Source organism: Scleropages formosus, chromosome 15, assembly GCF_900964775.1.
Source record: "Scleropages formosus chromosome 15, fSclFor1.1, whole genome shotgun sequence".
NCBI lineage: Eukaryota > Metazoa > Chordata > Actinopteri > Osteoglossiformes > Osteoglossidae > Scleropages > Scleropages formosus.
In genome coordinates, this window is record NC_041820.1 from 27,990,414 (window position 1) to 28,013,661 (window position 23,248).

At 50.9% G+C, this 23,248-nt stretch overlaps 4 non-coding genes and 4 pseudogenes across 4 annotated transcripts; 5 read left to right on the forward strand and 3 right to left on the reverse strand.

Moving 5' to 3' along the window:
• Positions 1 to 1,137: 1,137 nt before the first annotated feature.
• LOC114912352 (uncharacterized) lies at positions 1,138 to 1,256 on the reverse strand (annotated as a pseudogene).
• Positions 1,257 to 1,900: 644 nt separating this feature from the next.
• Positions 1,901 to 1,973, reverse strand: trnak-uuu (transfer RNA lysine (anticodon UUU)). Its single transcript has one exon. It is a non-coding gene; the product is annotated as a tRNA-Lys (tRNA).
• Positions 1,974 to 7,502: 5,529 nt separating this feature from the next.
• Positions 7,503 to 7,611, forward strand: LOC114912350 (uncharacterized; annotated as a pseudogene).
• Positions 7,612 to 8,176: 565 nt separating this feature from the next.
• Positions 8,177 to 8,295, forward strand: LOC114912341 (5S ribosomal RNA). Its single transcript, XR_003798217.1, has one exon. It is a non-coding gene; the product is annotated as a 5S ribosomal RNA (ribosomal RNA).
• A 359-nt stretch (positions 8,296 to 8,654) lies between these two features.
• On the reverse strand, positions 8,655 to 8,763 carry LOC114912351 (uncharacterized; annotated as a pseudogene).
• A 2,325-nt stretch (positions 8,764 to 11,088) lies between these two features.
• Positions 11,089 to 11,161, forward strand: trnak-cuu (transfer RNA lysine (anticodon CUU)). The gene has a single exon. It is a non-coding gene; the product is annotated as a tRNA-Lys (tRNA).
• A 10,180-nt stretch (positions 11,162 to 21,341) lies between these two features.
• On the forward strand, positions 21,342 to 21,414 carry trnak-uuu (transfer RNA lysine (anticodon UUU)). Its single transcript has one exon. It is a non-coding gene; the product is annotated as a tRNA-Lys (tRNA).
• Positions 21,415 to 22,056: 642 nt separating this feature from the next.
• On the forward strand, positions 22,057 to 22,175 carry LOC114912353 (uncharacterized; annotated as a pseudogene).
• The last annotated feature ends 1,073 nt before the right edge of the window (positions 22,176 to 23,248 follow it).

The following is a 23,248-nucleotide window of genomic DNA, read 5'->3' on the forward strand; positions in this document are numbered from 1 at the left end:
GGAAGGAGAAGGCAACAGTGGTCCCCGTGGTAATCGGAACACTTGGGGCTGTGACCCCTAAGCTGGGAGAGTGGCTCCAGCAGATCCCGGGAACAACATCCGAGATCTCTGTCCAGAAGAGCGCGGTCCTAGGAACAGCTAAGATACTGCACAGAACCCTCAAGCTCCCAGGCCTCTGGTAGAGGACCCAAGCTTGAAGGAGTAAGACCGCCCGCAAAAGGGGGGCGAGTGGGATTTTTTTTTTTTTTTTAATATATATATATAGAGAGAGGGGTGCGGTGGCGCAGTGGGTTGGAGCACAGTCCTGCTCTCCGGTGGGTCTGGGGTTCGAGTCCCGCTTGGGGTGCCTTGCGGCGGACTGGCGTCCCGTCCTGGGTGTGTCCCCTCCCCCTCCGGCCTTATGCCCTGTGTTGCCGGGTTGCCTCCGGTTCCCCGTGACCCTGTATGGGACGAGCGGTTCTGAAAATGTGTGTGTGTGTGTGTGTGTGTGTGTGTGTGTGTGTGTGTGTGTGTGTGTGTATATATATATAACACATCTGTGGCTACAAATTGCTTCCTTACCAAAATGAGAACCCGTCAGGGCTACACCGAAGGTACTGCTGCAAATGCTTGACAGTGAAAAAGTTCCCCATCTCAAGGACATAAAAAAGCGGGAAAACATATAGACACGCTCAGGAGAGGACAGTATGTGGAAAGCTCATTGAATGTGTTTTTTTTTTTTCTAATTACCTTTAATTGAATAAAATTAACTTGGATTTAAACATAGCCAGTACATTTTTAAATTAATTGAAAAATATAAGTAGTATTAAATTACATATTAAAATCTATTAAATAAAGGAAATAGCTATATGTACTACTTACTAGGGGTCAGAATCATTTTTTTCAGTGTTCCGAGATCGGGCGTATTCAGGGTGGTATGGCCGCAAACGAGCACGAGCGCCGTGTGCGCCCTACTTGTAGCTGCTGTACAATAATCGTGCTTCCAGGTGGGTGCCCCGACTTGGAGCCTGAAAAAGTGACGGGTGGCGGAGAGCGGTTTCTCGCGTGCGAAACAAAGCAGAGGGGAAAATAAAATAAAAATAAATAATGAAATCAGTTAATGATAAAGTTATTATTTAAAAAAAAAAAAAAAAAACATGCTCGCAGCACCTGGTATTGCCAGGCAGTCTCTCATCAAAGTACTAACCAGGCCCGACCCCGCTTAGTTTCTGAGCTCGGACGAGATCGGGCGTATTCAGGGTGGTATGGCTGTAAGCGAGCGCCGTGTGCACCCTACTTGTAGCTGCTGCTCGTGAAAGGCTCACGCAAGGAGCGCTCGAGCATGCGGCGCATGCTTGGGCTTTGGCCACACGAAGCGGAGCGCACTTTTGCCTCTCTCTTGTGAAAACTCACGAGAGTCCAATGAAAAGTGGTCATGACTATCAGTATCTACTGCGATCGATGTCACGTATTAAAATCACCCACCAAGCAGGACAAAAAGAGACTCAAGAGAAGAATAAACAGTTGTGAATAAACTCCTGGAGTCACAAAAGTGTTAAACACGGGGAATAATTAAAATCCAATGAAATCCTGCTACAGAAATGAAACATTGAAGAGTGACTGTTTCCAGACAATAATCATGCTTCCAGGTGGGAGCCCCGACTGGAGCCTGAAAAAGTGAGGGGTGACGGAGAGCGGTTCCTCAGGTGCGAAACAAAACAGAGCAAAAAATAAAATAAAAATAAAAAAGTTAATCAATAATAAAATTATAATTTAAAAAAAAAAAAAATCCCTCACTGCTCTGGAGTCAGAGAGTGTATGGCTGCGCCTTACACATCAGAACTTACATTGCTACTCAAAGGTGACACTACTGCATACACACTTCCAACCTTACAGAGCCTCAGATCAACACTGAACATTACACCTGGACAGGGACTTGAACCCTGGACCCTCAGATTAAAAGTCTGATGCTCTACCAACTGAGCTACCCAGGCTCTTAATATAATGGGGGCTGGGCGTGGTGGAAGGGCTCGTGTGATCTAGGGAACTCCAGACCTACATCGTCAGGAACACTACGCTCCTCGTAGGGTTTCCCAAGGCGAACAGGTCTGGAGTGAAGATCCAGACTAACACGATCCGAAAACCTCCATGGAAAAGGTAAACACGAGATCGTTTACCCTGCCCGGAATAGCGTCACCGGGACCTACCCCTGGAGCCAGGCCTGGGGGTAGTGTTCCTAGGCGAGCGCCTGGTGGCCGGGCAGCCCACGTACCCCGGCCGGGCTCAGCCCGAAAAGGCATCGTCGGGGGGCCATGTGGGCCCACCACCTGCAAGGTCCGGCATGGGGGTCCGGTGCAATGTATACCTGGCAGCGGGAGGCGGCGGGGTGGCGCATGGCGTCGTAGCCCCTCGCGACGGAAACTGGCTCTTGGTACGTGGAATGTCACCTCGCTTGGGGGGAAGGAGCCGGAACTGGTGCGGGAGGTTGAGAAATACCAACTGGATATAGTTGGGCTCACCTCCACTCACAGTGTTGGCTCTGGAACCAAACTCCTCGACAAGGGGTGGTCCCTCTCCTACTCAGGAGTTGCACGAGGCGAGAGGCGCCGGGTGGGCGTGGGGATACTCACAAGCCACCGGCTGGCTGCCATACAGTTGGAGTTTGCCCCGGTGGGCGAGCGGGTCGCCTCAATGCGACTTAGGGTCGCAGAGATGAAGACTTTGACTGTTGTGTGTGCACTTATGCACCAAACAGCAGCTCAGAGTATTCGGCCTTCTTGGAGAAGGTGGGTGGGGTTCTGGACAGGGCCCCACCTACACACTCCATAGTCCTGCCGGGGGATGTCAACGCTCACGTTAGCAATGACTGGAAAATCTGGCGGGGGAGGGTGATTGGGAAGAACGGCTTGCCCAATCTGAACCCGAATGGTGAAATGTTATTGGACTTCTGTGCTAGTCGTGGCTTGTCCATAAGAAACACCATGTTCAAACGCAAGGATGCTCATAAGTGTACTTGGTACCAGAGCACCTTCCGGCCCTCACGCAGAATGCCCTCCTCCTGACCTCGGCCGCGCCTTGATGTGCTGCCAATGAAGACCACAAGCGGGTGCGGGGGGCAAGGCGCAAGCTCGGCGGAGTCCAACAGCCACGCTGAACGGGCTTAACTTGATGCCGAGTGTGCGGACGCGGCTCTCGCTCGGTGTGTTGCGAAGGCCGATTGACCCGCAGCAGTGGCCCCGGCACCCCGTACTCCCGAACTGCCTCGCGTGGAATTTCTCGGCGAACGCGGCCGTAGGCCTCCTCCAAGTCCACGGAACACGTGTAGACTGGATTAGCGAACTCCCGTGCCCCCTCAGTTATCGGCGGGAGGGTAAAAAGCTGCTCCGCTGCTCCACGGCCCGGATGGAGCCCGCATTGCTCCTCTTCAACGTGAGGTTCAGCTGTTGGCCGGAGCCTCCTTTCCAGTACACTGGCAAAGACTTTCCCCGGGAGGCCGAGAAGTGCGATACCCCGATAGCCGGAACACGCTCTCCCGTGCCCTTTCTGAGAGACGGCGACCGCCAGCCCAGTTTGCCAATCCAAAGGCACCGTCCCCGATGTCTGTGCAACATTGCACGGGCATGTCAGCCATGACAGGCCCCACAACATCCAGGGCTCTAAGCAGTTCCGGGAAAATCTCGTCCGCCCCACCCCGGTGCTTTGCCACTGTGGAGCTTTCCAACTACCTCAGCGACTTCCACCAGGGAACTGGACTCTGATATGGCGATAAGGATAGGAATGGGAATAGGAATAAGGATGGGGGGCTTAGGGTCAGAGAGAGGGTTGAGGAAAGGGATAGGGATAGGTGCAGGGTTAGGTTTACAGTTAGGGTGAGGGTTAGGGATAGGCATAAGGATAGGGACAGGTTTCGGGTTTGAGGTTGGGTTGAAAACAGTGACAGGGATAGCCGCAAAGTGACCGTTTGATCTGGGAAAGCGATTCGGATAGGGTTAGGGTTATGGATAAGGATATGGATCGGGCGGTCCACGAGGGTGGCCAGGGCTTCCACCAGGGCCCGGCGCTCTGCGAGCCGGACCGCTACGATCGCGTCCAGCGACTCCTGCTGCTGCAGCTTGCATCCATTGGAGAATGCGCTCCAGCTGGTCTCTGTCCGTCTCGCCGGCTCCCGGGTTTCGGCACGACCGCAACAGATGAGGCAGGTGACCACGGACGCGGTGCCCGTCTGCGAAGGGGTTTTGTTCAGTCACGGATCAGGGAGAAGGAAGGGGATGGAAAAGGGGGGGTAGGAGGAAACTGGCAGGATGGGCTTCGTGCGGATCAGGGGGGCTAGGGCCCTTGGGTCGGTCCGGGCGGCATCACCTCCGGGCTCGGGTTAGAATTCGCGCTCGTGCTCATCTGCGTGGATCCGCTCTCCTCCTCCGTCTCTCTCCCTCACTGCTGGGCACAGGGGAAGAAATAGGGAGTGCAATCAACCCCAGCTGCGAATGCCTCGTCCCCATCTCCGCCCCCTTCCCCGGCCGCCTCGGCGTGCTACATATGCATTTGTATGAAGGTGGTCAAAACAAACGCAGGCAAGCGGAATTACATTTCGAGGTGGAATGCCTGAGTGAACGTGTAAGAAGTCTTTAGTCTAGATTTGAAGGCAGAAACAGACGGGGCATTTCTGACGGTAACTGGCAAAGTATTCCACGGTTCAGGCGCTCAGTAGCGAAAGGCACGACCTCCTACTGAGGTCTTATTGATCACAGGCACTTTAAGGTAACCTGCATCCAGTGAACAAAGGTATCATCCTGGGATATGAGAATCAATAATCTCACAAAGGTATGCAGGAGCAATGCCATGTATTGCCATACGGGTCAAAAGCAGGATTTTATAATTAACCCTAAATGCGACCGGGAGCCAACGTAACGATTTAAGTGGCGGCGTCATACGATACGGTCGCACTGCCTAGTTCCGGTGACAGTTCTCGCAGCAGCATTTTGTACCGACTGTAGCCTGGACACAGTATCGCATGGACAGCTCGATAATAAAGCGCTACAGTAGTGCAGCCTGCTTGAAACGGAAGCACGGACCAGTTTCTCGGCATCCCAGCTGCATAGGAATCGCCGTAACTTAGCTACGTTTCTTAACTGAAGGAAGCGCGACTCAGTCAAAGCGCTTACATGAGATTCAAATGACAGCTTCCCAAATCCTTGACGCAATCCGTACGCTTCAAGCTAATAGCATTTGTTGTAAAGACTGGCGTGATTCTGTCGAGAGTTTTGCCATCGCCACCCACCACAAGTACCTCTGTTTTACTGGCATTTAGAGATGTAGATTTTTTTTTTTTTTTTTTTTTAACACATCCGTAATTTTATACTGGTAAAACAATTAGCTGAAGACACCACATGTGATGGATCATCAGGTTCAAACGATACATATAGCTGTGTGCCATCGGCATACGAACGGAAATTCACATTGTGCTTGCGAATAATGTCACCCAGTGGTAACAGATAGAGTGAGAGCAGTAATGGCCCCAACACAGAGCCCTGCGGCACACCATACTTGAACCATAGTTGAGATGAAGGGGGTGCAGTCAACAGATTTTAGTACAAAATTGTTCACGGATGGCTAAATATGAGTCAAACCGCTTCAGAAGGGTACCTCTTAGGCCAGCCGGGTTTTCAAGTCTACTCAGTAGGATGCTATGGTCTACAGTATCAAATGCGGCACTCAAGTCCGGTAACACAAGAATAAAGATCTGACCGGCATCGGAAGACATGAGAATATCACCGAGAACATGCGTGAGCACCATTTCAGTGCCGTGACCGGTGTGGAAACCAGACTGAAATTTTTCGCGTTTGTCATGGTGATTAAGATATTTCACAATTTGGGAAGCTACGATCTTTTCTAGAATTTTGGATAAAAACGGTGGACTGGAGATGGGCCTATAATTACATGGGTTATCACAGTCCGGATCGTTATTACAATCCGTTTCTTTAGCGGGGAGGGGGGTCTAATAACGGCGATTTCAAAGGCTTTTGGAACACAGCCGTTCGGTAACGACGCATTCACAATGCTAACAAAAAAGGTCCCGCGAGCGCGGAAACTGCGGCTTTCCGTAACTTAGCGGGGACTGGGTCCAAAGGACAGGTAGTACCTTTCACGGAGCGAACTAGCGCGGTAATTTCCTCTACAGCTATTACGCCGAAGCTACCGAGGCGGTGCGGACAACTAATATTATCATTCCCAGAAGAGCTCATGCTGGCTAAGGCCGAGCTAGAGGGCACTATGGATTCGTGGATGTTCTCTAATCTCTTATTGAAGAGCAGCATAAATTCATCGTTAGTAATGGTTGCGGAAATGCACCGTTTACTATCTTTGTGTTTACCAGTTAAGCAAGCGATGGCATTAAACAGGAAGCGAGAGTTCTTCCGATTTTCATCAATTAACCTTGCGGTAGTACTCGGATCCGGCGTGAGAAAGTGCTTTCTTTCTTTGTTTTTTTTTCTTTCTTTTTTGAACTTATTAATCCATTTTCTTAGACAATCGGACCAGGCTGCGTGACAAACGTTTAGTTCACTCGAACGCCACCTACGCTCTAATTTACGACATTCTAACTTTATTGCACGAGTTGATTCGTTGAACCACGGTGAGTTTCTTACAGTTCGAATAAGTTTAGCTTTTGGTGGGGCTGCAGAGCCTTGGGCGAATTTTACCACTGAACTATAGCCGAAAGCCATTCGATCAGTATCTTTACTCGTTCCAGAATCTGAGCTTCCAATGTAATGAACAATTTTAGCAGTAGTGTTTTCATCAATATGAAAGACTAATAATAAGAGAGACTTAAAACTGTTAGCGAGAGTATCCGATGGCGCGTCTATATGAACATCGAAATGGCCCATCGAGATAATTTTGTCACGAGTAATGACTGAATCGCTGATACGGTTACTGAGTTCCTCGAGAGAGAGAGGAGGAGTGCGGTCCAGGTGGACGGTAGAAAAAGGAACATAGGTATGTTGGGTTTTGACTTGAAATCTAGCTCTAGAACTTCAAACGAGGTGAGATTATCACGATTCCTCAGTGTTGTTTGCAATCTATTACTGCAAGGTGCGCCAACTCCACCTCCGCGACGCACAGAACGAGATTTCTGGAAATAATCATATCTGTCCGGAGCGGCTTCTGTTAGCGGAATCGCATCGGACCCGCCGAGCCAGGTTTCGGTAAGAAAGACTAGATCAGATTGGTAACTTAAGATTGTCGTTTACTGGAGCAGCTTCACTCGTCGGTGAACGAATATTTAACAGAGAGCATTGTATATCACAGTTTTGCCTCGCTGGCAAGCTGAGGGAATGTCTGTTTCAACGCACGTGCTCGGAGTCGTGACGGCTTTTCGTTGGACTCTCGCGAGCGTTTCACAAGAGAGGGGCAAAAGCGCGCTCCGCTCCTGTGCGGCCAAAGCCCGAGCCGCACGCTCCGGCGCTCTTCGCGTGAGCCTTTGGCGGGCAGCAGCTTCAAGTAGGGCGCACACGGCGCTGGCGCTCGCTTACGGCCATACCGCCCTGAATGCGCCCGATCTCGGAAGTCTAGCAGGGTCGGGCCTGGTTAGTACTTGGATGGGAGACCGCCTGGGAATACCAGGTGCTGTAAGCTCTTCTTTTCTTTGTTTTTTCCGCCCTCTTTTTTAAATGATGATTTCATTTCATCATTCATTTACTTATCTATTCACTTATTTATTTTCATTTAATTATTTATTTTCATTTTATTTTCCCCTCCGTTTGGTTTCGCACGCGAGGAACCGCTCTCCGCCTCCGCTCACTTTTTCAGGCTCCGAGTCGGGGTCCCCACCTGGAAGCGCGCTCATTGTCTGGAAACAGTCCTTCTCCGCTGCTTCGTGTGCGTAGCAGGATTTCACTGCATTTGAACTCCCCCCGCGTTAAACACTCTTGTTTCCCCCGGAGTTCATTCGCAACCGTTCATTCTTCTCTGGACTTTCTTTTCCTCCAGTTCGGTGCGCGATTTCAACGTGTCACACCGATCGCACGTGCTCGGAGTCGTGACGGCTTTTCGTCGGACTCTCGCGAGCGTTTCACAAGAGAGGGGCAAAAGCGCGCTCCGCTCCTGTGCGGCCAAAGCCCGAGCCGCACGCTCCGGCGCTCTTCGCGTGAGCCTTTGGCGGGCAGCAGCTTCAAGTAGGGCGCACACGGCGCTGGCGCTCGCTTACGGCCATACCGCCCTGAATGCGCCCGATCTCGTCCGATCTCGGAAGTCTAGCAGGGTCGGGCCTGGTTAGTACTTGGATGGGAGACCGCCTGGGAATACCAGGTGCTGTAAGCTCTTCTTTTCTTTGTTTTTTCCGCCCTCTTTTTTAAATGATGATTTCATTTCATGGGAGTGGGGTGAGGTGGCGCAGTGGGTTGGACCACAGTCCTGCTCTCTGGTGGGTCTGGGGTTCAAGTCCCGCTTGGGGTGCCTTGTGACGGACTGGCGTCCTGTCCTGGGTGTGTCCCCTCCCCCTCCGGCCTTCCGCCCTGTGTTGCCGGGTAGGCTCCGGTTCCCCCGTGACCCCATATGGGATAAGCGGTTCTGAAAACAAATAATTAAATGAAAATAAATAAGTGAATAGATAAGTAAATGAATGATGAAATGAAATCATCATTTAAAAAAGAGGGTGGAAAAAACACATAGAAAAGAAGAGCTTACAGCACCTGGTATTCCCAGGCGGTCTCCCATCCAAGTATTAACCAGGCCCGACCCGGCTAGGCTTCCGAGATCGGGCGCATTCAGGGCGGTATGGCCGTAAGCGAGCGCCAGCGCCGTGTGCGCCCTACTTGAAGCTGCTGCCCGCCAAAGGCTCACGCGAAGAGCGCCGGAGCGTGCGGCTCGGGCTTTGGCCGCACAGGAGCGGAGCGCGCTTTTGCCCCTCTCTTGTGAAACGCTCGCGAGAGGGGTCAGCAGCGTAAAGAGCAGCGGGCTGAGCACACAGCCTTGTGGGGCACCTGTGCTCATTGTGGTAGTGCTGGAGGTGTTGTGGCCGACACGGACTGACTGAGGTCTTCCGGTTAGAAAGTCCAGGATCCAATTACAGAGGGAGGCATTTAGGCCCAGCAGGTTTAGTTTGCTGATGAGCTGTTGTGGGATTATTGTGTTGAATGCTGAGCTGAAGTCGATGAACAGCAATCTAACATAAGAGTCTTTGTTTTCCAAATGGGTAAGAGCCAGGTGGAGAGTGGAGGAGATGGCATCGTCCGTAGAGCGGTTTGGACGGTATGCAAATTGGAGCGGGTCAAGTGTGTTGGGGAGGTTGGATTTGATATGGTGCATGACTAACCTCTCAAAGCACTTCATCGTGATTGGGGTCAGTGCTATGGGACGATAGTCATTCAGGCAGGACACAGGTGACTTCTTTGGTACTGGGATGATGGTGGTGGACTTGAGACATGTGGGGACGACTGCTTGGCTTAATGAGATGTTAAAGATGTCTGTTAAGACATCAGTCAGCTGTTCAGCACAGTCCCTCAGTACTCGGCCTGGTATGTTGTCAGGACCTGCAGCCTTGCGTGGGTTAACCCTAGATAGGGTCTTCCTAACATCGACTGGAGACAGATAGAGCACCTGGTCATTGGGAGGTGTGGGTAGTTTGTGTGCAGACTTGTCATTCTGCATTTCAAACCGTGCATAGAACTCATTAAGTGCATCTGGGAGGGATGTGTCGTCATCCCAGGCCTGTGGCAGGGGCTTGTAGTCTGTGATGGTCTGAATAGCTTGCCACAGACTCCGTGTGTCTTTGCTGTCACTGAAGTGGTTATTGATTTTTAGTGCATATAACCGTTTTGCTGTCTTGATGCCACGGGACAGGTTGGCTCTTGCTGTTTTGAGGACTGCTTTGTCTCCCGATCTGAAAGCGTCATCACGGGTCTTTAGCAGCCCACGGACCTCTGCTGTCATCCATGGCTTCTGGTTGGCACGTGTGGTGATGGTCTTGGTGACTGTCACATCATCAATGCACTTTTTGATGTAAGCAGTCACTGTTTCAGTGTATTCTTGCAGGTCTGTGTGGTCATGGTAGGTGGCTGCCTCTTTAAACATGTTCCAGTCTGTGTCCTGGAAGCAGTCCTGTAGTGCTGAGGTAGCATCGTCTGGCCATACTGTGATAAGCTTTTGGACTGGTTTGGCAAGTTTGAGAAGTGGTTTGTATGCTGGAATTAGCATAACAGAGATGTGGTCTGAGTACCCGAAATGGGGGCGGGGTGCAGCTTTATACGCATTTTTTACTGTTGTGTAAACCAAGTCCAATGTGTTGTTTTCTCTTGTTGCAAAGTTCACGTGTTGGTAGAACTTTGGCAAGACTGTCTTTAAGTTTGCGTGATTAAAGTCACCGGATATTATGAAAAAGCCGTCAGGGTTATTTGTCTGTTGCTCGCTGATAGCGCTGTAAAGTTCGCGAAGCGCGTCCTTAGCGTTTGCACAAGGGGGTATGTACACAGCAACGATGACAATGGCTGTGAACTCCCTCGGCAGACAGAAGGGTCGGCACTTGACAATTATAAACTCCACCAGCGACGAGCAGTGTTTTGACACTAACACAGCATTGTTACACCATTCCTTGTTAATATATACACACAAGCCGCCACCGCGAGTCTTACCAGACAGTGCTGTATCTCTGTCCGCTCGGTAGCATGTTAGCCCGTGCAGCTGAATGGCGGAGTCTGGGATGTTGTTGTTTAGCCACGTTTCGGTAAGAACAAACACGCAGCACTCCCTTGTCTCACGCTGTGTAGTCCGGCAGAGTCGAATTAGGTCCAGTTTATTTTCTAGTGAGCGTACATTTGACAGCAAGATTGTTGGAAGAGCTGGTCTTGTGGGGTTAGCCTTTAGCCTAGCTCGTATGCCTCCGCGCTTGCCGTGTTTGCGTCCCCTCTCACACCGCTTGCGGCACCTCCTTGTGCGGGTAGCAGCCTTAGGCGAGTCCGCGGTCTCGGGGTCTGGCTTCCGCAGTAAACAAAGGCCTCTTAGCTTAGGGTTTTGAAGACGAGGGGACAAGACTAACTGACATTAAAACACCGTTTTTAGGACCCGGAGCAGCCGCTGCATCTGACCACGCCGCCATCTTGTTTCCTTGTTAGGTGTGCCCGGCTAGCTCAGTCGGTAAAGCACGAGACTCTTAATCTCGGGGTCGTGGGTTTGAGCCCCACGCTGGGTGGGAGGGAGGCTCCCTTTTGCGCCGTGAGCCCTGCGACCTGGCACGGGAAAAGCGCGGCTTTCGCTCACTCTTCGGCGAGCGGCGCCTCGCGGAATTTGCAGGGTTCCTTCGCAAGCGGAGGATGGCAGCGCGCTCCGCAGGGTCGCAAGAACCCGTCGACGCGCAGCCTTCCCGTGCGGAGTCGGGCGCGCCTGCGAGGTCGCCTCCAGCTCGCAGGGAAACGAACGAGAGTGCGCGGACCACGTCGCCTCGAAGCGTCTCTGCCCGGCGGGCGGGCCAAGGGAAATGTTACATTTGGAAGACGCCGGGCTCAAAAATAAATAAATAAATAGATCAACAAACGAAGGAATGGCTCGGTAACACGCGGTGGCTCGAAAAGCAAAGTCGAGCGAGGCCGCGGGCGGGGCTCGATTGCAAATGGTAGGAATGATTTCCTGAACCGTTCTTTACGGCAGCGGAGCTGAATGAGTCTTTTAGAAAATGAGCTTCGCTGTCTCTGCAGCGTGCTGTGAAGTGGGTGGGATGGAGTGTCCATGATGGAGAGCAGTTTGTTCAGTGACCTCCTATTCCTCACTGACTCAAACGTCTCCATGTTCTGTCCAATGATGATACCGGCCTTACGGATGAGCTTGTTCACCCTGCCTGCATCTCTGGCATTGATGCTGCTCCCCCAGCAGACCACGGCAAAGTAGATGGCACTCGCAACAACAGACTGGTAGAAGATCTCCAGCATCTTGCTGCACACATTGAAAGATCTGAGCTTTCTCAGAAAATAGAGTCTGCTCATTCCCTTCTTGTACACAGCATCAGTGTGGTCCTTCCAGTCCAGACTGCTGTTCAAGTGGACACCTAAGTACTTGTATTTCTGAACAGTCTCAACCTCCTCCCCCAGAATCTTTATGGGTCTGACTGCAGTTCTTGTCTTCCTAAAGTCGACGACCATCTCCTTGGTCTTCCTGACATTTAGGAGTAGATGATTCCTGCTGCACCACTCCACAAAGTTATCCACCAGGTGCCTATACTCCAACTCCTGTCCATCTCTGATACACCCCACCACTGCAGAGTCATCAGAGAACTTCTGCAAATGGCAGAAGTTCAGTATCATACTGAAAATCAGAGGTGTACAGAGTGAACAGGAATGGTGACAGAACAGTTCCCTGTGGCGCTCCTGTGCTGCTAACCAAAACATCAGACCGGAAGCTCCCCAGCCGTACAAACTGAGGCCTGTCTGACAGATAGTCAGAGATCCAGGAGACCGTAGATGCACTGACACCCATCCCCAGCAGCTTCTCACTCAACAAAAGAGGTTGGATGGTATTAAAGGCACTGGAGAAGTCAAAAAACATGATCCTCACAGTGCTGCCACTACCATCCAAGTGAGAATGAGCTCGATGCAGCAGATAGGCGAGGGCATCATCCACACCCACATGAGGCCGATAGGCAAACTGAAGAGGGTCCAGACTAGATTTTACCTGTGGTCTCAGCTGCTTCAGCACCAGTCTCTCCAGTACCTTCATAACATGTGACGTTAGGGCAACTGGTCTGAAGTCACTGGGGCCAGATGGGATGGCTATCTTTGGCACCGGTACTAAGCAAGATGTCTTCCATAGCACCGGAATCCTTTCCTGCAACAGACTCAGGTTGAAGATGTGTTGCAGGATGCCAGACAGCTGGGCTGCACAGGACCTCAGGACCCGGGGGCTGATGTGATCCGGGCCTGCAGCCTTGCCTTGATGGAGTCTCTCCAGCTGTCTTCTCACCTGGCCAATGGTCACATTCATGGGGGTTGGAGTTGGGGGGTTGTGGTCAGACGTGCACTGTGGGGGGTGGGTGTGGGTACGATGCAAGGCATAAGAGGGTGACAAAGAGGGTGTGAAGACTGGTCCGGTGTGGGGAGGGCCAGCAGGGGGTCCAGTGCTGAACCTGTTAAAGAACAAATTCAGCTCATTGGCTCTGTCCAGGCTGCCGTCCTGCTGGCGATCTTTGATGTTATATCCTGTGATCTGCTTCATGCCCCTCCACACATCCTTCACGTTGTTCAGCTGGAGTTTATGCTCCAGCTTTTGTCTATAAGAGTCTTTACACTTCCTCAGTGCCACCTTCAGTTGGCGCTGTATCCTTCTCATCTCGTCCTTGTTACCAGACCTGAAGGCTCTCTTCTTTTGGTTCAGCAAACCCTTCAGGTCACTGGTAATCCAAGGCTTGTTATTAGGAAAACAGCGTACTGTCCGGGTTGGAATGATAGTGTCCTCACAGAAATTAATATAGTCCGTGATGCAGTCAGTGATGTTATTGATGTCGTCCCCATGTGGTCTGCAGAGCACATCCCAATCTGTTGTTTCAAAGCAGTCCTGCAAGACCTCACTGGCCTCCTGAGTCCACCTCCTCACATTCCTTGTGGAAATAAGCTGCCTTTGAACTGCAGGGACATTCTGAGGTGTTAAAAGGATAAGACTGTGGTCTGATCTACCAAGTGGGGGCAGTGCAGTGGCGGTATATGCATCCTCAACATTTGCATAGAACAGATCCAATGTTTTGTTCTCCCACGTAGTGCAATCAATAAACTGATGAAAAGTTGGAAGAATTGAGTCCAATCTAACATGATTAAAATCTCCAGTAACAGCCACAAAAGCATCGGGGTGCTGAGACTGTAGCCTAGCAATGGTGGTGTGTACCGCGTCACATGCCGATGCCTCATCAGCTGATGGTGGAATGTAAACCCCGACCAGTATGACGGAGGAGAACTCCCGTGGTAAATAATATGGACGCATACTCGAAGCTAGGAGTTCGGTGTCCGGCGAGCAGAAACGTTCCTTCACAGTAATATGTCCGGGATTGCACCACCGTTCATTCACAAACACTGCAATCCCACCGCCCTTCTTCTTACCGCTCAGCCTGACGTCTCTGTCCGCCCGAACTGTCCTGAAGCCGGGTATGGAGGCACTGTGTTCCGGGAAGTCCGGTTGCAGCCATGTCTCCGTAAAGCACAAAATGCTGCTGTCCCGGTACTCCCTCTGGGTCCGAATCAGTGCCCACAACTCGTCCATCTTATTTCCCAAAGACCTCACGTTCCCGGTGATGATCGACGGGACAGATGGTTTAAACCTCCTCCTCTTTGCTCTTCTCTTTGCACCGGCTCTGCACCCGCGGCGTCTCCTCCTGAGCTCCTCCGGGAGAACAGGCCTCGATCCGGGCAGGTATCCTGTTAGTGTCAGACTTGTCCACAGAAAAATTCCTCCTGGCTCTAAAAAAGGTTCGTGTCCAGGCGTGGCCTCTGCAGAGTCATCTGCTCAGACAATGCTCAAACCTTCAAAAGGGCTGATCATGATCTCAGAGAACTCTGGGCGGCAATTAAAGAGCCTGAGCTTCTGGAATATTTTTCCTCAAACGGCATCAGGTGGAAGTTCATTGCAGAAAGAGCACCTTGGTGGGGTGGATTCTGGGAACGGTTAATCCGATCAGTGAAAACAAGCCTGAAAAGAGTGATGGGGAGAGCTTCACTGAGTTTTGAAGAATTGTCTTCGTTGTTGACAGAGGTGGAGGCGATAGTCAATTCAAGGCCGCTCACATTTGTGTACAGTGAGTTGGAAGAGCCTCAACCGTTGACACCCACACATTTTCTTGTTGGGAAAAGATTTACTTCTTTACCACCAACGTCTTTCCACATTGAGAGTCAAGCCACCAACGTTGGCAAAGAGGAACTCACACGAAGATGGAAATATCGTCAGAAGCTTCTGAATGAGTACTGGAAGCAATGGAGAACGGAGTATCTGTTAGACTTGAAGTCTGCACATGCCAATAAGATACCCCCTCCTACTCCGCTAAAGGAAGGAGAGCTGGTCTTGGTTGGAGATGACCGAATGCCACGACAGATCTGGAAAACTGGGATAATAAAGGAGCTGATCCCAGGCAGAGATGGACGTGTGAGGTTGTGCACTGTGCATCTTCCAGCTGGGACTGTGTTAAGAAGACCTGTTCAGCGTTTATATCCTTTAGAAATTTGATGGTGTTACGGTCTTCAAGGGGGGGGGGGAGGATGTTGTATTTTTATTGTTTGAGCTGGTGTTGTTGATGTTGTGTGGAAAGGTGTTGTTTGTATTTGGTTGTCAACTTGTAATTGCTGATGAAATGATTGGCATTGAGTTTAATTGTACAATTTGAAATGCGATTTATAGAACTGCCACTAGATGTCCATACGTTAATTACGTTCCTTGGTCTTTTGCGTAAATGAAAAAAGAAGTAGAGAAGAAGAGTTTGGCTCAGAGTGTACTGCCTCAGAGTGTACAAGTGGAGCGACGGATGTTTGTTGGTATTTTAATTAAATGTAACGTTTTATTAGAAACCCAGGAGTCAGTCTCGTCATTTGCGAACTTGAGAAGCTGCAACGTGGTTCGTGACAACAACCTGCATGCAGCACCTTAGACCGCTCGGCCATCCTGACCCAGCACCCAGCTTGGGGAGGCTGACGCGCTCCCAGGGAGTGCTTTGGAGTGGCACCAAGAAATAGAAAAATCACCTGCAGCTGCCTCCTCATTAGTATAGTGGTGTGTATCCCTGCCTCTCATGTAGGAGACTGGGGTTTGATTCCCTGATGAGGCTCTTGTGAGTCCTACCTGAGCTGTGTTTGCTATGCTGCTGTTAAACCTGCAGCGCTGCATCCTGCTTGCCCTTCTAGGGTTGTGGGGGAGAGTAGTGTGTACCTGTCCTTTGCAATCTTCTCCAGCTCAAGCTGAAGAATCCCCAGTTGCACCTGGGACAGCGGTGAGATGCCGCCTCTCCGACGGGTCCTTGGCCGATCCTGGGCTCTTGTCCCAGTTGGCCGTGCCTGGTATAGCCCCAAAGGGGAGGTGTCCAGGGGACACCCTTAGCGGAATCCCAAACCCTCTCAACGTGTGAACATACTGGGCAATAAAGCTGATTCTAATAACACTGAGAAATCATGATAATTTTACCTCGTTTGACGTTCTAGAGCTAGATTTCAAGTCAACACCCAACATACCTTTGTTCCTTTTTTCTACCGTCCACCTAGACCGTACTCCTCCTTTCTCGAGGAATTCAGTAACTTTATCACCGATTTAGTCATCACTCATGACAAAATTATCTTGATGGGTCATTTCAGTGTTCATATAGGCGCGTCATCGGATACTCTCGCTAACAGTTTTAAGTCTCTCTTAAGCTCCGTCGGCTTTACTCAAGTTGTTAACGGTACTACTCGTTCCCGTAACCATACGCTCGATCCCGTCATAACCTACGGCACACATGTTCATCGTGTTAATGTTATTCCTTGAAACAAGACTATTTCTGATCATTTCCTATTAACTTTTGATCTACGCGTGCCGGTGCCGTCCGACCACAGTAAGACCAAAATTGTGCGGCATGCTGACGAAAACACTACTGCTAAAATTGTTGATTACATTAGAAGCTCATGTTCTGGAACGAGCAAAGATATTCGCCCAAGGCTCTGCAGCCCCACCAAAAGCTAAACTTATTCGAACTGTAAGAAACTCACCGTGGTTCAACGAATCAACTCATGCAATAAAGTTAGAATGTCGTAAATTACAGCGTAGATGGCGCTCAACTAAGCTAAACGTTTGTTACATAGCCTGGTCCGTTTGTCTTAAAAAAATAAATTAATAAGTAAAAAAAAAAAGCATTTTTTCACGCCAGATCCGAATACTATGCAAAGTTAATTGATGAAAATCGGAAGAACTCTCGCTTCCTGTTTAATGCCATCGCTTACTCAACTGATAAACGCAAAGATAATAAACAGTGCAATTCTGCAACCATTACTAATGATGAATTTATGTTGTTTTTCAATAAGAAATTAGAGAATATCCACGAATCCATAGTGCCCTCTAGTTCGCTCTTAGCCAGCATAAGCTCTTCTGGGTATGATAACATTAGTTGTCCGCACCGTCTCGGTAGCTTCGACGTAATAAACGTTGAGGAAACTACCGTGCTAGTTCGCTCTGTGAAAGGTACTACCTGTCCTTTAGACCCAGTCCCCACTAGAATGTGAGGACCATGTACGAAGCTGGAAAGGCGGCACAGGTGGCCGCAGAAATGAGGGCATACAGACTTGCAATCTTGGGAATCAGCGAGTCACGGTGGACTGGCTCAGGCCAGAAGAGGCTATCATCGGGAGAAATGCTGCTGTTTTCAGGACACGAGGAAGACAACGCCCCCCACACCCAAGGTGTGGCTCTGGTGTTAAATAAGACAGCCCAGAGAGCTCTCACCGGATGGGAGGCCCATGGACCACGCATCATCATAGCAACCTTTCGAGGCCGGCCAAAAAACACATGGCGACGCCACCTGGATGCAGAAGCCAAGAGGATGGGCCACACCTGGGGAAAACTGGAAGAACTGGCCCAGGACACAGATGCCTGGAGAGCCCTTGTTGACGGCCTATGCCCCAAGAGGGGTTGTAGGCATAAGTAAGAAAGTAAGTGCCGGACTCGAGTGCCGCAGACCATGGCATCCTACTGAGTAGACTTGAAAACCCGGTTGGCCTAAGAGGCACCCTTCTGAAGCGGTTTGACTCATATTTAGCCAACCGTGAGCAATTTTGTACTAAAATCTGTTGACTGCACCCCCTTCATCTCAACTATGGTTCAAGTATGGTGTGCCGCAGGGCTCTGTGTTGGGGCCATTACTGCTCTCACTCTATCTGTTACCATTGGCTGACATGATTCGCAAGCACAATGTGAATTTCCATCCGTACGCCGATGGCACGCAGCTACATGTATCGTTTAAACCTGATGATCCGTCACACGTGGTGTCTCCAGCTAACTGTTGTACCAGTATAGAATTATGGATGAGTTTTAAAAAAAAAAAAAAGGAAAAAAAAAAAAAAAAATTCTGCATCTCTAAATGCCAGTGAAACAGAGGTACTTGTGGTGGGTGGCGATGGCAAAACTCTCGACATAATCACGCCAGTCTTTTACAACAAATGCTATTAGCTTCAAGCGTACAGATTGTGTCAAGGATTTGGGAAGCTGTCATTTGAATCTCATGTAAGTGCTTTGACTAAGTCGTGCTTCCTTCAGTTAAGAAACGTAGCTAAGTTACGGCGATTCCTATGCAGCTGGGATGCTGAGAAACTGGTTCGTGCTTCTGTTTCAAGCAGGCTGGACTACTGTAATGCTTTATTATCGAGCTGTCCATACGATACTGTATCCAGGCTACAGTCGGTACAAAATGCTGCTGCAAGAGCTGTCGCTAGAACTAGGCAGTACGACCGTATGACACCGCTACTTAAATCGTTACGTTGGCCCCGGTCGCATTTAGACTTAATTATAAAATCCTACTTTTGACCTGTATGGCAATACATGGCATTGCTCCTGCATACCTTTGTGAGATTATTGATTCTCATATCCCAGGATGATACCTTTGTTCACTGGATGCAGGTTACCTTAAAGTGCCTGTGATCAATAAGACCTCAGTAGGAGGTCGTGCCTTTCGCTACTGAGCGCCTGAACCGTGGAATACTTTGCCAGTTACCGTCAGAAATGCCCCGTCTGTTTCTGCCTTCAAATCTAGACTAAAGACTTCTTACACGTTCACTCAGGCATTCCACCTCGAAATGTAATTCCGCTTGCCTGCGTTTGTTTTGACCACCTTCATACAAATGCATATGTAGCACGCCGAGGCGGCCGGGGAAGGGGGCGGAGATGGGGACGAGGCATTCGCAGTTGGGGTTGATTGCACTCCCTATTTCTTCCCCTGTGCCCAGCAGTGAGGGAGAGAGACGGAGGAGGAGAGCGGATCCACGCAGATGAGCACGAGCGCGAATTCGAACCCGAGCCCAGAGGTGATGCCGCCCGGACCGACCCAAGGGCCCTAGCCCCCCCCCGACCCGCACGAAGCCCATCCTGCCAGTTTCCTCCTACCCCCCCTTTTCCATCCCCTTCCTTCTCCCTGATCCGTGACTGAACAAAACCCCTTCGCAGACGGGCACCGCGTCCGTGGTCACCTGCCTCGTCTGTTGCGGTCGTGCCGAAACCCGGGAGCCGGCGAGACGGACAGAGACCAGCTGGAGCGCATTCTCCAATGGATGCAAGCTGCAGCAGCAGGAGTCGCTGGACGCGATCGTAGCGGTCCGGCTCGCAGAGCGCCGGGCCCTGGTGGAAGCCCTGGCCACCCTCGTGGACCGCCCGATCCATATCCTTATCCATAACCCTAACCCTATCCGAATCGCTTTCCCAGAACAAACGGTCACTTTGCGGCTATCCCTGTCACTGTTTTCAACCCAACCTCAAACCCGAAACCTGTCCCTATCCTTATGCCTATCCCTAACCCTCACCCTAACTGTAAACCTAACCCTGCACCTATCCCTATCCCTTTCCTCAACCCTCTCTCTGACCCTAAGCCCCCCATCCTTATTCCTATTCCCATTCCTATCCTTATCGCCATATCAGAGTCCAGTTCCCTGGTGGAAGTCGCTGAGGTAGTTGGAAAGCTCCACAGTGGCAAAGCACCGGGGTGGGGCGGACGAGATTTTCCCGGAACTGCTTAGAGCCCTGGATGTTGTGGGGCCTGTCATGGCTGACATGCCCGTGCAATGTTGCACAGACATCGGGGACGGTGCCTTTGGATTGGCAAACTGGGCAGGCGGTCGCCGTCTCTCAGAAAGGGCACGGGAGAGCGTGTTCCGGCTATCGGGGTATCGCACTTCTCGGCCTCCCGGGGAAAGTCTTTGCCAGTGTACTGGAAAGGAGGCTCCGGCCAACAGCTGAACCTCACGTTGAAGAGGAGCAATGCGGGCTCCATCCGGGCCGTGGAGCAGCGGAGCAGCTTTTTACCCTCCCGCCGATAACTGAGGGGGCACGGGAGTTCGCTAATCCAGTCTACACGTGTTCCGTGGACTTGGAGGAGGCCTACGGCCGCGTTCGCCGAGAAATTCCACGCGAGGCAGTTCGGGAGTACGGGGTGCCGGGGCCACTGCTGCGGGTCAATCGGCCTTCGCAACACACCGAGCGAGAGCCGCGTCCGCACACTCGGCATCAAGTTAAGCCCGTTCAGCGTGGCTGTTGGACTCCGCCGAGCTTGCGCCTTGCCCCCCGCACCCGCTTGTGGTCTTCATTGGCAGCACATCAAGGCACGGCCGAGGTCAGGAGGAGGGCATTCTGCGTGAGGGCCGGAAGGTGCTCTGGTACCAAGTACACTTATGAGCATCCTTGCGTTTGAACATGGTGTTTCTTATGGACAAGCCACGACTAGCACAGAAGTCCAATAACATTTCACCATTCGGGTTCAGATTGGGCAAGCCGTTCTTCCCAATCACCCTCCCCCGCCAGATTTTCCAGTCATTGCTAACGTGAGCGTTGACATCCCCCGGCAGGACTATGGAGTGTGTAGGTGGGGCCCTGTCCAGAACCCCACCCACCTTCTCCAAGAAGGCCGAATACTCTGAGCTGCTGTTTGGTGCATAAGTGCACACACAACAGTCAAAGTCTTCATCTCTGCGACCCTAAGTCGCATTGAGGCGACCCGCTCGCCCACCGGGGCAAACTCCAACTGTATGGCAGCCAGCCGGTGGCTTGTGAGTATCCCCACGCCCACCCGGCGCCTCTCGCCTCGTGCAACTCCTGAGTAGGAGAGGGACCACCCCTTGTCGAGGAGTTTGGTTCCAGAGCGAACACTGTGAGTGGAGGTGAGCCCAACTATATCCAGTTGGTATTTCTCAACCTCCCGCACCAGTTCCGGCTCCTTCCCCCCAAGCGAGGTGACATTCCACGTACCAAGAGCCAGTTTCCGTCGCGAGGGGCTACGACGCCATGCGCCACCCCGCCGCCTCCCGCTGCCAGGTATACATTGCACCGGACCCCCATGCCGGACCTTGCAGGTGGTGGGCCCACATGGCCCCCCGACGATGCCTTTTCGGGCTGAGCCCGGCCGGGGTACGTGGGCTGCCCGGCCACCAGGCGCTCGCCTAGGAACACTACCCCCAGGCCTGGCTCCAGGGGTAGGTCCCGGTGACGCTATTCCGGGCAGGGTAAACGATCTCGTGTTTACCTTTTCCATGGAGGTTTTCGGATCGTGTTAGTCTGGATCTTCACTCCAGACCTGTTCGCCTTGGGAAACCCTACGAGGAGCGTAGTGTTCCTGACGATGTAGGTCTGGAGTTCCCCAGATCACACGAGCCCTTCCACCACGCCCAGCCCCCATTATATTAAGAGCCTGGGTAGCTCAGTTGGTAGAGCATCAGACTTTTAATCTGAGGGTCCAGGGTTCAAGTCCCTGTCCAGGTGTAATGTTCAGTGTTGATCTGAGGCTCTGTAAGGTTGGAAGTGTGTATGCAGTAGTGTCACCTTTGAGTAGCAATGTAAGTTCTGATGTGTAAGGCACAGCCATGCACTCTCTGACTCCAGAGCAGTGAGGGATTTTTTTTTTTTAAATTATAATTTTATTATTGATTAACTTTTTTATTTTTATTTTATTTTTTGCTCTGTTTTGTTTCGCACCTGAGGAACCGCTCTCCGTCACCCCTCACTTTTTCAGGCTCCAGTCGGGGCTCCCACCTGGAAGCATGATTATTGTCTGGAAACAGTCACTCTTCAATGTTTCATTTCTGTAGCAGGATTTCATTGGATTTTAATTATTCCCCGTGTTTAACACTTTTGTGACTCCAGGAGTTTATTCACAACTGTTTATTCTTCTCTTGAGTCTCTTTTTGTCCTGCTTGGTGGGTGATTTTAATACGTGACATCGATCGCAGTAGATACTGATAGTCATGACCACTTTTCATTGGACTCTCGTGAGTTTTCACAAGAGAGAGGCAAAAGTGCGCTCCGCTTCGTGTGGCCAAAGCCCAAGCATGCGCCGCATGCTCGAGCGCTCCTTGCGTGAGCCTGTCACGAGCAGCAGCTACAAGTAGGGTGCACACGGCGCTCGCTTACAGCCATACCACCCTGAATACGCCCGATCTCGTCCGAGCTCAGAAACTAAGCGGGGTCGGGCCTGGTTAGTACTTTGATGAGAGACTGCCTGGCAATACCAGGTGCTGCGAGCATGTTTTTTTTTTTTTTTTTTTAAATAATAATAACTTTATCATTAACTGATTTCATTATTTATTTTTATTTTATTTTCCCCTCTGCTTTGTTTCGCACGCGAGAAACCGCTCTCCGCCACCCGTCACTTTTTCAGGCTCCAAGTCGGGGCACCCACCTGGAAGCACGATTATTGTACAGCAGCTACAAGTAGGGCGCACACGGCGCTCGTGCTCGTTTGCGGCCATACCACCCTGAATACGCCCGATCTCGGAACACTGAAAAAAATGATTCTGACCCCTAGTAATCAGAATCAGAATCAGAATCAGAACGAGCTTTATTGCCAAGTATGTTCGCACATACAAGGAATTTGTCCTGGTGACAGGAACCACCACAGCACAGACAGAATGAAAGTGACAAGACACAGATGAGAAGATAGAGCACGCGAGCAAGGGACAAAAAATATTAAAAAATATAAAGTACCCAATATACAAAAATAGTACAAAAATAGTCGCTAGATACAAATGCAAGGGAGTGTAGGAGAAATGTGATAAATAGTTATAAATATAAATAGCATTATGTATTGCACGGTTTACTCTCTAGGTGAGAGATTTAGGTGTTCATGAGGTAGATGGCCTGAGGAAAGAAACTTTTCTTATGCCTGGCTGTCCTGGTGCACAGTGCTCTGTAGCGCCGGCCAGATGGCAAGGGTTCGAAGAGGAAGTGGCCTGGATGTGAGGGGTCTAGAATGATTTTGCTCGCCCTTTTTCTGACTCTGGACGAGTGCAGTTCTTGGAGAGCTGGGGGGGATGTGCCGATGATTCTTCCAGCAGTCCGAACTATCCGCTGCAGTCTTCTGATGTCTGACTTCGTAGCTGAGCCGAACCAGACAGTTATAGAGGTGCAGAGGACGGACTCAATGACTGCAGAGTAGAATTGCAGCAGTAGCTCCTGTGGCAGGTTGAACTTCCTCAGCTGGCGAAGGAAGTACAACCTCTGCTGGGCCTTCTTCACAATGGAGTCTATGTGGGGCTCCCACTTCAGGTCCTGTGAGATGGTGTGGTGGTGCCCAGGAACCTGAATGACTCCACTGTTG